We start from the raw sequence: 12097 nt of genomic DNA on the forward strand, positions 1-12097 counted from the left end.
AACCTATTAACCGGAGGCCTAGCCCAGATTTGTTGTTTTATGCCTATTTCAGTGTTTCGAAGAAAAGGAATATCAAACGGAGTCAAAACGGAACGAAATCAACTGGAGAAGATATTTTTGGAAGGAAACCTACCGGATAGACTTGGACCCTACGTCAAAAGATGAAGGAGGTGCTCGCGAGGGTAGGGGGAGCGCCCCCTGCCTCGTGGCCCCCCCTTCGGTCCACCGACGTACTCCTTTCACCCATATATACCTACGTATCGTAAAACTTCCAGAAGAGCACAATAGATTGGGAGTTCCGCCGCCAGAAGCCTCCGTAGCCACCGAAATCCAATCTAGACCCATTCCGGCACCCTGCCGGAGGGGGCAATCCCTCTCCGGTGGCCATCTTCATCATCCCGGTGCTCTCCATGACGAGGAGGGAGTAGTTCTCCCTCCGGGCTGAGGGTATGTACCAGTAGCTATGTGTTTGATCTCTCTCTCTCTCTCGTGTTCTTGAGATGATACGATCTTGATGTATCGCGAGCTTTGCTATTATAGTTGGATCTTATGTTTCTCCTCCCCCTCTTCTCTCTTGTAATGAATTGAGTTTTCCCTTTGAAGTAATCTTATCAGATTGAGTCTTTAAAGATTTGAGAACACTTGATGTATGTCTTGCCGTGGATATCTGTGATGACAATGGGATATCACGTGATTCACTTTATGTATGTTTTCGTGACCAACTTGCGGGTTCCGCCCATGAACCTATGCATAGGGGTTGGCACACGTTTTTGTCGTGATTCTCCGGTAGAACTTTGGGGCACTCTTTGAGGTCCTTTGTGTTGGTTGAATAGATGAATCTGAGATTGTGTGACGCATATCGTATAATCATACCCACGGATACTTGAGGTGACATTGGAGTATCTAGGTGACATTAGGGTTTTGGTTGATTTGTGTCTTAAGGTGTTATTCTAGTACGAACTCTAGGGCTGTTTGTGACACTTATAGGAATAGCCCAACGGATTGATTGGAAAGAATAACTTTGAGGTGGTTTCGTACCCTACCATAATCTCTTCGTTTGTTCTCCGCTATTAGTGACTTTGGAGTGACTCTTTGTTGCATGTTGAGGGATAGTTTTATGATCCAATTATGTTAGTATTGTTGAGAGGACTTACACTAGTGAAAGTATGAACCCTAGGCCTTGTTTCAACACATTGCAATACCGTTTACGCTCACTTTTATAATTCGTTACCTTGCTGTTTTTATTATTTCAGATTACAAATACCTTTATCTACTATCCATATATCACTTGTATCACCATCTCTTCGCCGAACTAGTGCACCTATACAATTTACCATTGTATTGGGTGTGTTGGGGACACAAGAGACTCTTTGTTATTTGGTTGCAGGGTTGCTTGAGAGAGACCATCTTCATCCTACGCCTCCTACGGATTGATAAACCTTAGGTCATCCACTTGAGAGAAATTTGCTACTGTCCTACAAACCTCTGCACTTGGAGGCCCAACAACGTCTACAAGAAGAAGGTTGTGTAGTAGACATCAAGCTCTTTTCTGGCGCCGTTGCCGGGGAGGTTAGCGCTTGAAGGTATATATTTAGATCTTGCAATTGAGTCTTTTAGTTTCTTGTTTTATCACTAGTTTAGTTTATAAAAGAAAACTACAAAAATATGGAATTGAGTTTGTCTCATACGCTTCATCTTTTTAATATCTTTCGTGAGTATGATGGAAATGATAATTGTGCTCAAGTGCTGGAAGAAGAAATCTATAAAATGTTCGGCACTAAATATTTGAATGATGAGCATGATTGAAATGTTGTTAGTATGAATTCCTTGAATATCCATGATGCTAATGATATGCAAATCCACAAGCTTGGGGAAGCTATGTTTGATGAAGATGATATTTTTTTGTCCCCCAAGTTTTGATGAGCAAATTTATTATGATGAAAGCATGCCTCCTATCTATGATGATTATTGTGATGACACGTATGCTTTAAAGAATAATGATAACCATGAAACTTGTCATCTTGATCTTAATTTTCAATCACATGATAGTTATTTTGTTGAGTTTGCTCCCACTATTATTCATGAGAAGAATTTTGCTTGTGTGGAGAGTAGTAAATTTTCTATGCTTGTAGATCATGAAAATAATGCTTTAGGTGCTGGTTATATTGTTGAATTCATTCATGATGCTACTGAAAATTATTATGAGGGAGGAATATATGCTTGTAGGAATTGCAATAATATCAAGTTTCCTCTCTATGTGCTTAAAATTTTGAAGTTATGCTTGTTTTACCTTCCTATGCAAGTTGATTATCGTTCCCATAAGTTATTTGCTCACAAAATCCCTATGCATAGGAAGTGGGTTAGACTTAAATGTGCTAGTCATATTCTTCATGATGCTCTCTTATATTTCAATTCTTATCTTTTATGTGAGCATCATTGAAATCATCATGCCTAGCTAGGGGCATTAAACGATGGCGCTTGTTGGGAGGCAACCCAATTTTATTTTAGCTCCTTGATTTTTTTCCTGTTTAATAGTAAATAATTCATATAGCCTCTGTTTATATGTGGTTTTATGCTTTTAGTTATTGTTTGTGCCAAGTAGAACCTTTGGAAAGACCTGGGGAGAGTCTTGTTGATCATGCTGTAAAAAACAGAAACTTTAGCGCTCATGAGAATTGCTGCCATTTTTATTTGGAGAGTGCTATTTAGTTAATTATTTTTGCAGATGATTAATAGATAAATTACTCATGTCCAGCAATTTATTTAAGAATTTTATGAGTTCCATAAGTATACGTTTGATCCAGATTACTACAGACTGTTCTGTTTTTGACAGATTCTGTTTTTCATGTGTTGTTTACTTATTTTGATGAATCTATGGCTAGTAAAATAGTTTATAAACCATAGAGAAGTTGTAATACAGTAGGTTTAACACCAATATAAATAAAAAAATGAGTTCATTACAGTACCTTGAAGTGGTCTTTTGTTTTCTTTCGCTAACGGAGCTCACGAGTTTTCTACTTTAAGTTTTGTGTTGTGAAGTTTTCAAGTTTTGGGTAAGGATTCGATGGACTATGGAATAAGGAGTGGAAAGAGCCTAATCTTGGGGGTGCCTTAGGCATCCCCCAAGGTAATATTCAAGGACAACCAAGAGCCTAAGCTTGGGGGTGCCCCGGAAGGCATCCCCTCTTTCGTCTTCGTTCATCGGTAACTTTACTTGGAGCTATATTTTTATTCGCCGCATGATATGTGTTTTGCTTGGAGCATCAATTTATTTTGGTAGGATTTGCTTGATGTTATTTATAACAATGTTTTGCATCTTTTATTTCAATAAAAATGGCATTGATAGCCTTTACTATGCCTATTTTAGAAGTCCACATGTTGCTGTTTGAAAACAGAAAGTTTACCGCTGTTGCAATAATTTCCTAGAAAATTAAGAATGTGATAAAATGTTGAAACCTTTTGCATATTAAGATATGATAAATTTACTACAGTGGGAATTTTATTTCATAATTTTTGGAGCTAGGGAAGTATGGATGTTGCAGCATTCTTTACAGACTATCCTGTTTAGGCAGATTGCTGTTATGTTTGCATTGTTTGCATATGTTTGCTTCTTTAATGATTCTATTTGAGGATAGGAATATTAAATATGCAGAGGCATTTAGTATGCAATGTTGAATAATAATTTTAGGGATTTGCTACAGTAGAGTATGATAAGGTTTTGGCAATGGTTTATACTAACTTATCTCACGAGTCCTTATTGAGTTTTGTGTGGATGAAGCTTTTGAGATTTAGGGAGACCGTGGTATGAGAGGAATTAAGGAGACACAAAATATCAAGCTTGGGGATGCCCAAGGCACCCCAAGATAATATTTCAAGAAGTCTCAAGCATCTACGCTTGGGGATGCCCCGGTTGGCATCCCACCTTTCTTCTTCAACAATTATCGGTTAGTATCGGTTGATCCTAAGTTTTTGCTTCTTCACATGATGTTTGCTATTCTTAGATGTCATTTTATTTTGCTTTGCTTGATGTTTGAATAAATTACCAAGATCTGAAATTATTAAATGTTAGAGAGTCTTCACATAGTTGCATAATTATTCGACTACTCATTGATCTTCACTTATATCTTTCAGAGTAGTTTGTCATTTGCTCTAGTGCTTCACTTATATCCTTTTAAAGCATGGTGGTAGTTTTATTTTGAAGAAATAGATGAACTCTCATGCTTCACTTATATTATTTTGAGAGTCTTAAATAGTGTGGTAATTTGCTTAAAATCCTAATATGCTAGGTATTCAAGAATAATAAAATTCTCTTATGAGTGTGTTGAATACTATGAGAAGTTTGATACTTGATAATTGTTTTGAGATATGGAGATGGTGATATTAGAGTCATGCTAGTTGAGTGGTTATGAATTTGAGAAATACTTGTGTTGAAGTTTGTGATTCCCGTAGCATGCACGTATGGTGAACCGTTATGTGATGAAGTCGGAGCATGATTTATTTATTGATTGCCTTCCTTATGAGTGGCGGTCGGGGACGAGCGATGGTCTTTTCCTACCAATCTATCCCCCTAGGAGCATGCGCGTAGTACTTTATTTCGATAACTAATAGATTTTTGCAATAAGTATGTGAGTTCTTTATGACTAATGTTGAGTCCATGGATTATACGCACTCTCACCCTTCCACCTTTGCTAGCCTCTCTAGTACCGCGCACCTTTCGCCCGTATCATACACCCATCATATACCTTCCTCAAAACAGCCACCATACCTACCTATTATGGCATTTCCATAGCCATTCCGAGATATATTGCCATGCAACTATCCACCGTTCCGTTTATGACACGCTTCGTCATTGTCATATTGCTTTGCATGATTATGTAGTTGACATCGTATTTGTGGCAAGGCCACCGTTCATAATTCTTTCATACATGTCACTCATGCATCATTGCACATCCCGGTACACCGCTGGAGGCATTCATATAGAGTCATATTTTGTTCTAAGTATCGAGTTGTAATTGTTGAGTTGTAAGAAAAATAAAAGTGTGATGATCATCATTATTAGAGCATTGTCCCAGTGAGGAAAGGATAATGGAGACTATGATTCCCCCACAAGTCGGGATGAGACTCTGGACGAATAAAAAAAGAGGCCAAAGAAGCCCAGATAAAAAATTATAAAAAAGAGGCCATAAAAAAAGAGAAGGCCCAAATAAAAAAAATGAGAGAAAAAGAGAGAAGGGACAATGCTACTATCCTTTACCACACTCGTGCTTCAAAGTAGCACCATGATCTTCATGATAGAGAGTCTCCTATGTTGTCACTTTCATATACTAGTGGGAATCTTTCATTATAGAACTTGGCTTGTATATTCCAATGATGGGCTTCCTCAAAATTCCCTAGGTCTTCATGAGCAAGCAAGTTGGATGCACACCCACTTAGTTTCTTTTGAGCTTTCATAAATTTATAGCTCTAGTGCATCCGTTGCACGGCAATCCCTACTCACTCACATTGATATCTATTGATGGGCATCTCCATAGCCCGTTGATACACCTAGTTGATGTGAGACTATCTTCTCCTTTTTGTCTTCTCCACAACCACCATTCTATTCCACCTATAGTGCTATGTCCATGGCTCACGCTCATGTATTGCTTGAAGATTGAAAAAAATTGAGAAGATCAAAAGTATGAAACAATTGCTTGGCTTGTCATCGGGGTTGTGCATGATTTAAATATGTTGTGTGGTGAAGATGGAGCATAGCCAGACTATATGATTTTGTAGGGATAACTTTCTTTGGCCATGTTATTTTGAAGAGACATAATTGCTTAGTTAGTATGCTTGAAGTATTATTATTTCTATGTCAATATGAACTTTTGTCTTGAATCTTATGGATCTGAATATTCATACCACAATTAAGAAGAATTACATTTAAATTATGCCAAGTAGCACTCCGCATCAAAAATTCTGTTTTTGTCATTTACCTACTCGAGGACGAGCAGGAATTAAGCTTGGGGATGTTGATACGTCTCCAACGTATCTATAATTTTTGATTGCTCCATGCTATATCATCTACTGTTTTGGGCAATATTGGGCTTTATTATCCACTTCTATATTACTTTTGGGACTAACCTATTAACCGGAGGCCCAGCCCAGATTTGTTGTTTTATGCCTATTTCAGTGTTTCGAAGAAAAGGAATATCAAACGGAGTCGAAACAGAATGAAATCAACTGGAGAAGTTATTTTTGGAAGGAAACCTACCAGATAGACTTGGACCCTACGTCAGAAGATGAAGGAGGTGCTCACGAGGGTAGGGGGCGTGCCCCCCTGCCTCATGGCCCCCCCTTCGGTCCACCGACGTACTCCTTTCACCCATATATACCTACGTATCGTAAAACTTCCAGAAGAGCACAATAGATCGGGAGTTCCGCCGCCAGAAGCCTCCGTAGCCACCGAAAGCCAATCTAGACCCGTTCCGGCACCCTGCCGGAGGGGGCAATCCCTCTCCGGTGGCCATCTTCATCATCCCGGTGCTCTCCATGACGAGGAGGGAGTAGTTCTCCCTCGGGGTTGAGGGTATGTACTAGTAGCTATGTGTTTGATCTCTCTCTCTCTCTCTCTCGTGTTCTTGAGATGATATGATCTTGATGTATCGCGAGCTTTGCTATTATAGTTGGATCTTATGTTTCTCCTCCCCCTCTTCTCTCTTGTAATGAATCGAGTTTCCCCTTTAAAGTAATCTTATCGGATTGAGTCTTTGAAGATTTGAGAACACTTGATGTATGTCTTGCCGTGGATATCTGTGGTGACAATGGGATATCACGTGATTCACTTGATGTATGTTTTGGTGACCAACTTGCGGGTTCCGCCCATGAACCTATGCATAGGGGTTGGCACACGTTTTTGTCATGATTCTCCGGTAGAACTTTGGGGCACTCTTTGAGGTCCTTTGTGTTGGTTGAATAGATGAATCTGAGATTGTGTGACGCATATCGTACAATCATACCCACGGATACTTGAGGTGACATTGGAGTATCTAGGTGAAATTAGGGTTTTGGTTGATTTGTGTCTTAAGGTGTTATTCTAGTATGAACTCTAGGGCTGTTTGTGACACTTATAGGAATAGCCCAACTGATTGATTGGAAAGAATAACTTTGAGGTGGTTTCGTACCCTACCATAATCTCTTCGTTTGTTCTCCGCTATTAGTGACTTTGGAGTGACTCTTTGTTGCATGTTGAGGGATAGTTTTATGATCCAATTATGTTAGTATTGTTGAGAGGACTTACACTAGTGAAAGTATGAACCCTAGGCCTTGTTTCAACACATTGCAATACCGTTTACGCTCAATTTTATAATTCGTTACCTTGCTGTTTTTATTATTTCAGATTACAAATACCTTTATCTACTATCCATATATCACTTGTATCACCATCTCTTCGCCGAACTAGTGCACCTATACAATTTACCATTGTATTGGGTGTGTTGGGGACACAAGAGACTCTTTGTTATTTAGTTGCAGGGTTGCTTGAGAGAGACCATCTTCATCCTATGCCCCCTACGGATTGATAAACCTCCACTTGAGGGAAATTTGCTACTGTCCTACAAACCTCTGCACTTGGAGGCCCAACAACGTCTACAAGAAGAAGGTTGTGTAGTAGACATCAGCCGGCGACCATAGACACTGACAGTCGGGTCCTACACCCGGTCAGATTACCATTGTACCCCTGGGGGGTAGGCCTATATAAACCCCCAGGGTACCCATGCAAAGGGTTCAGACTTTAGTCCACCCACACATGCATAGAGAGCGGAAGCTAGGGCTAGCCTTGTTCTTCTTCCCCCTCTAGAGAAACAGCTCAAGGAGTAAGCTTCTAGCCACTATTGTTGCTTGAGTGATCATGCGGAGACCCCGCAGAGCAGGACTAGGGGTGTTATCTCCTAGGAGAGGCCCGAACCTGGGTAAAGTTCGCCGGCGTACATTTCTACGCCTCATCCCATTTCCTGGCACTGGCGATGTCTTACTATCCTCCATCATGATAAGCCATCCTTTGGCATATGTCGCACGACACCCCCGACAGTCGTCCTGGCCGAAACAATACAAGCCTCCCTGCTTCTACGTTACCCAGTAGCTCGACAGGCAATGCGTGGAATCCGCCGCCGTACACGTGCCTTATTGTGTCGATATCCATGATACAACACTCCTTTTTCGAGTCTGCATCGCCTCATTTGTCCAGTCATGAATGTTAGGTGTGGAGCAGCACGGTGTGCGCTCTCGATTCGCCATTATGTCCCAACCGGGCAAGCAGGTGGATGACTCAGAGTATTAGGTGCACGCTCAATAGTCGGAAAGGTACACGCAGTCCGACACGTGCACCCAGTCGGGCACGTACACCGGCCGCCAGCAGGAGCGGGAGGGCGAGGAAAACCTTTATCCGGGCGAATCTGCGGCTGATCCAAAGAAGGGTAGAGGAGAAAGCTTCAGCATGCGGGAGACGAGTTGTTGTGCTATGCGTGTTTGGCCACTAGCATCAATCCGATACATGGCACGAAGCAAAAAAGGCGTAATATTTTGGGCCAACATTCATATTTGGTTCCATGACCACAAGCATTTCAAGCCCTACCGCGACGAACTCATTAATACATCCCAAACGTATCTACTTTTTCAAACAATTTTTCTCTTGTTTTGCCCTCTAATCTGCATGTTTTGAATGAAACTATCATGGTGTTGTTTTTGTGCATAAAAAAAAGTGTTCGAAATTGGATAGGGATTTTTGAAGAATTATTTTAGAATAAATAATGATTTTGGAGTGAAGAAGTACCAGAGAGGGAGCCACCAGGCGGCCACACATGCTGGTGGCATGGCCGCACCCCCCCGGGGGGGGGGGCTATGCCACGTGGCCTTGTGGGGCCCCTGGCCACCGCCTTCCGATGATTCCACCGCCATAAGTTTCCATATATCCCAAAAAATCACAGGAAATTATCATTGCATTTTACGATATAGAACCGTTGCCACCTCCTATTCTTCATCGGGAGCCCTGATCTGGAGTACGTTTCTATCTCCGGAGAGAGGGACTCATCCTTGTCATCATCAAACATTCTCCATCAACAATTTCATGATGCTCACATCCATGTGTGAGTAATTTTCTGTAGGCATATGGAGGTAGATGAGATTTGGATGAGGGTTCATATGTAATCGTTGTATGATTTGTGAGGGCTTGATGCCTGCTATCCACTATGTTCTAGATTGATGTTGTTATGACTTTGTTATGCTTAATGCTTATCACTAGGTGTCGGTACTAAAACCGACAAATCCCGGGTATGGGTTCCCGAGCTGTGGATCTTAGATCGATGATGAACATGAGACAAATGGCACGATATTTACCCAGTTTCAGGCCCTCTCGAAGAGGTAAAACCCCACGTCCTGCTTGATTATATTAATGATGGAGTATCGAGTACAGGTTGATCTACCTTGGGATTGCATGTTGTGTTCTAAACCCTAAGGCTAGTAATTGTGACTGTGTCTCTATGGACTAAACCCTCCAACTTATATAGGCACTAGGGGTATCTAGGATTACACATGGTCGGTTACTAACTAGGGATAAACATGCCGATAGACAAAGTAGTCGTTGAAGTACACGCCAAGTCTTTAGCTGAGACCGTCTAACGTTTGAGTTCGAGGCTTCCGGAGTCATTCCTTGTGAGATCGGTGGGCCATGAGCTCAGCCCATGGACGATGGGCCAACTAGTTTGGCAACCCTTGGTCCAGGACACCGTCAATAGCCCCTGAACTTGTCTTTTGAGTCGGAAGATGACAATTTCTCTAACTAATGACTTTGTCTTAGGGTCTTTGGCTTGATAGGCGAGTTCTTCTCTTCAGATGATTCTTCATGTGGCTCGAGGTCTTTTCATACTTAGAGCATTTATCGAGCTTGTCCTTAAAGGGACTGCCCACCAACCACATGCTTTTGAGGTTCCCACTTTGCCACCCAAAGTCTTTAGATAACTTAGCCTCGAAGGCTAACCACATAGGTGTGAACAGTGTTCTGGCATGACAACTTTTACCGAACCGTCACCATACATGGCATGTGAGCCAGTTACTGTAGCTCAGATCGCGGCCCGAGGCAGCGCTCTTATTAACATGTCTCATCAAAGTAGAGATTGTGCCCCGTATTTCGGCGGATATCATCAAGGATTGTTTCACCACACGCGCACATAACGCCACCAAGGATTGAGACGTGGTGATTAATCCGGCGCAGTAAAGGGGACCTTTGGTATTTTACTAACCTATAAAGGCAAAGGGTAGTAATCCCTCTTTCCCCACACTTTCATCCTCTCGCCATCGCACACAACCTCTAGAGCTCTAGTGCCCTAGATCCATTCCAAAAGCCTCCGTAAGCCTTCTCCAGCGCTCGCAGCTCTTCTACGGTGATGGCCGACGCCAACTTGAAGGGCCAATGGGTGGCCTCCAACGTCACGGAGGGCGTCATCCAGGAGCTCTGGACCGTGGGGTACATCCCCGCCGATGCCACCTACCGGGCCCTAGAGCCCAACCAGCGAATCCCTTCTCCCAAGCCAGGGGAGAGGGTAGTCTTCCTCTCCCCACCTCGTCTGAGGTCTGGGGTTCCCCATGCACCCCTTTGTGTGTGGGGTGCTTTTCTATGACGGCTAGATTTCCACCATCTAGCCCAAAATCTATCCTTCACCTTGCGGCGTTCATCACCGTCTGCGAGGCTTTTCTCCGTGTCGATCCATGATAACCCACAAGTATAGGGGATCGCAATAGTTTTCGAGGGTAGAGTATTCAACCCAAATTTATAGATTCGACACAAGGGGAGCCAAAGAATATTTGTAAGTATTAGCAGCCGAGTTGTCAATTCAACCACACCTGGAGATTAATTATCTGCAGCAAAGTGATCGGTAGCTCAGTAATATGATAGTTTTGATAGTAGTAGCAATAGCAACAGTAACAGTGATAGCAGTAATAACTTAGCAAGAACAATATAATAGAAATTCGTAGGCATTGGATCAGCGATTTGTTGGATGATATTCATCATGTGACAGTCATAACCTAGGGCGATACGGCACTAGCTCTAGTTCATAAATATAATGTAGGCATGTATTCCGTAAATAGTCATACATGCTTATGGAAAGAACTTGCATGACATCTTTTGTCCTACCCTCCCGTGGCAGCGGGGTCCTATTGGAAACTAAGGGATATCAAGACCTCTTTTAAATAGAGAACCGAAACAAAGCATTAACACACGGTGAATACATGAACTCCACAAATTACGGTCATCACCAGGAGTGGTCCCGACTATTGTCACTCCGGGGTTGCCGGATCATAACACGTAGTAGGTGACTATAACTTGCAAGATCGGATCTAGAACATAGATATAATGGTGATAACATAAACGGTTCAGATCTAAGATCATGGCACCCGGGCCCAAAGTGACAAGCATTAAGCATGGCAAAGTCATAGAAACATCAATCTCAGAACATAGTAGATACTAAGGATCAAGCCATAACAAAACTAACTAGATTACATGATGAATCTCATCCAAATCCTCACCAACCAGCGAGCCTACGAAGGAATTACTCACTCCCGGTGGGGAGCATCGTGGAATTGGCGATGGAGAAGGGTTGGTGATGAATAAGATCGAAGATCCCCCTCTCCGGAGCCCCAAACGGACTCCAGATCTGGCCTCCCGATGAAGAACAAGAGGTGATGGCGGCTCCGTCTCGTGGAACGCGATAATTCTTCCTCCCTGATTTTTTCTGGAAAAATAGGATTTTATAGCATCAGTTTCAGGGTCTGCGGGGCCACCAGGTGGGGACAACCTACTTGGGCGCGCTTGGAGGGGGGCGCGCCCTGGTGGGTTGTGTTGGGGAACGTAGTAATTTCAAAAAAATTCCTACGCACATGCAAGATCATGGTGATGCATAGCAACGAGGGGAGAGTGTGATCTACATACCTTTGTAGATCGACAACGGAAGCGTTTGGTTGACGTAGTCGTACGTCTTCACGGCCTGACCGATCAAGCACCGAAACTACGGCACCTCCGAGTTCTAGCACACGTTCAGCTCGATGACGATCCCCGGACTCCGATCCA

This window comes from Triticum urartu, chromosome 2A (genome assembly GCF_056163025.1).
Source record: "Triticum urartu cultivar PI428250 chromosome 2A, HENAU_Tu73, whole genome shotgun sequence".
NCBI lineage: Eukaryota > Viridiplantae > Streptophyta > Magnoliopsida > Poales > Poaceae > Triticum > Triticum urartu.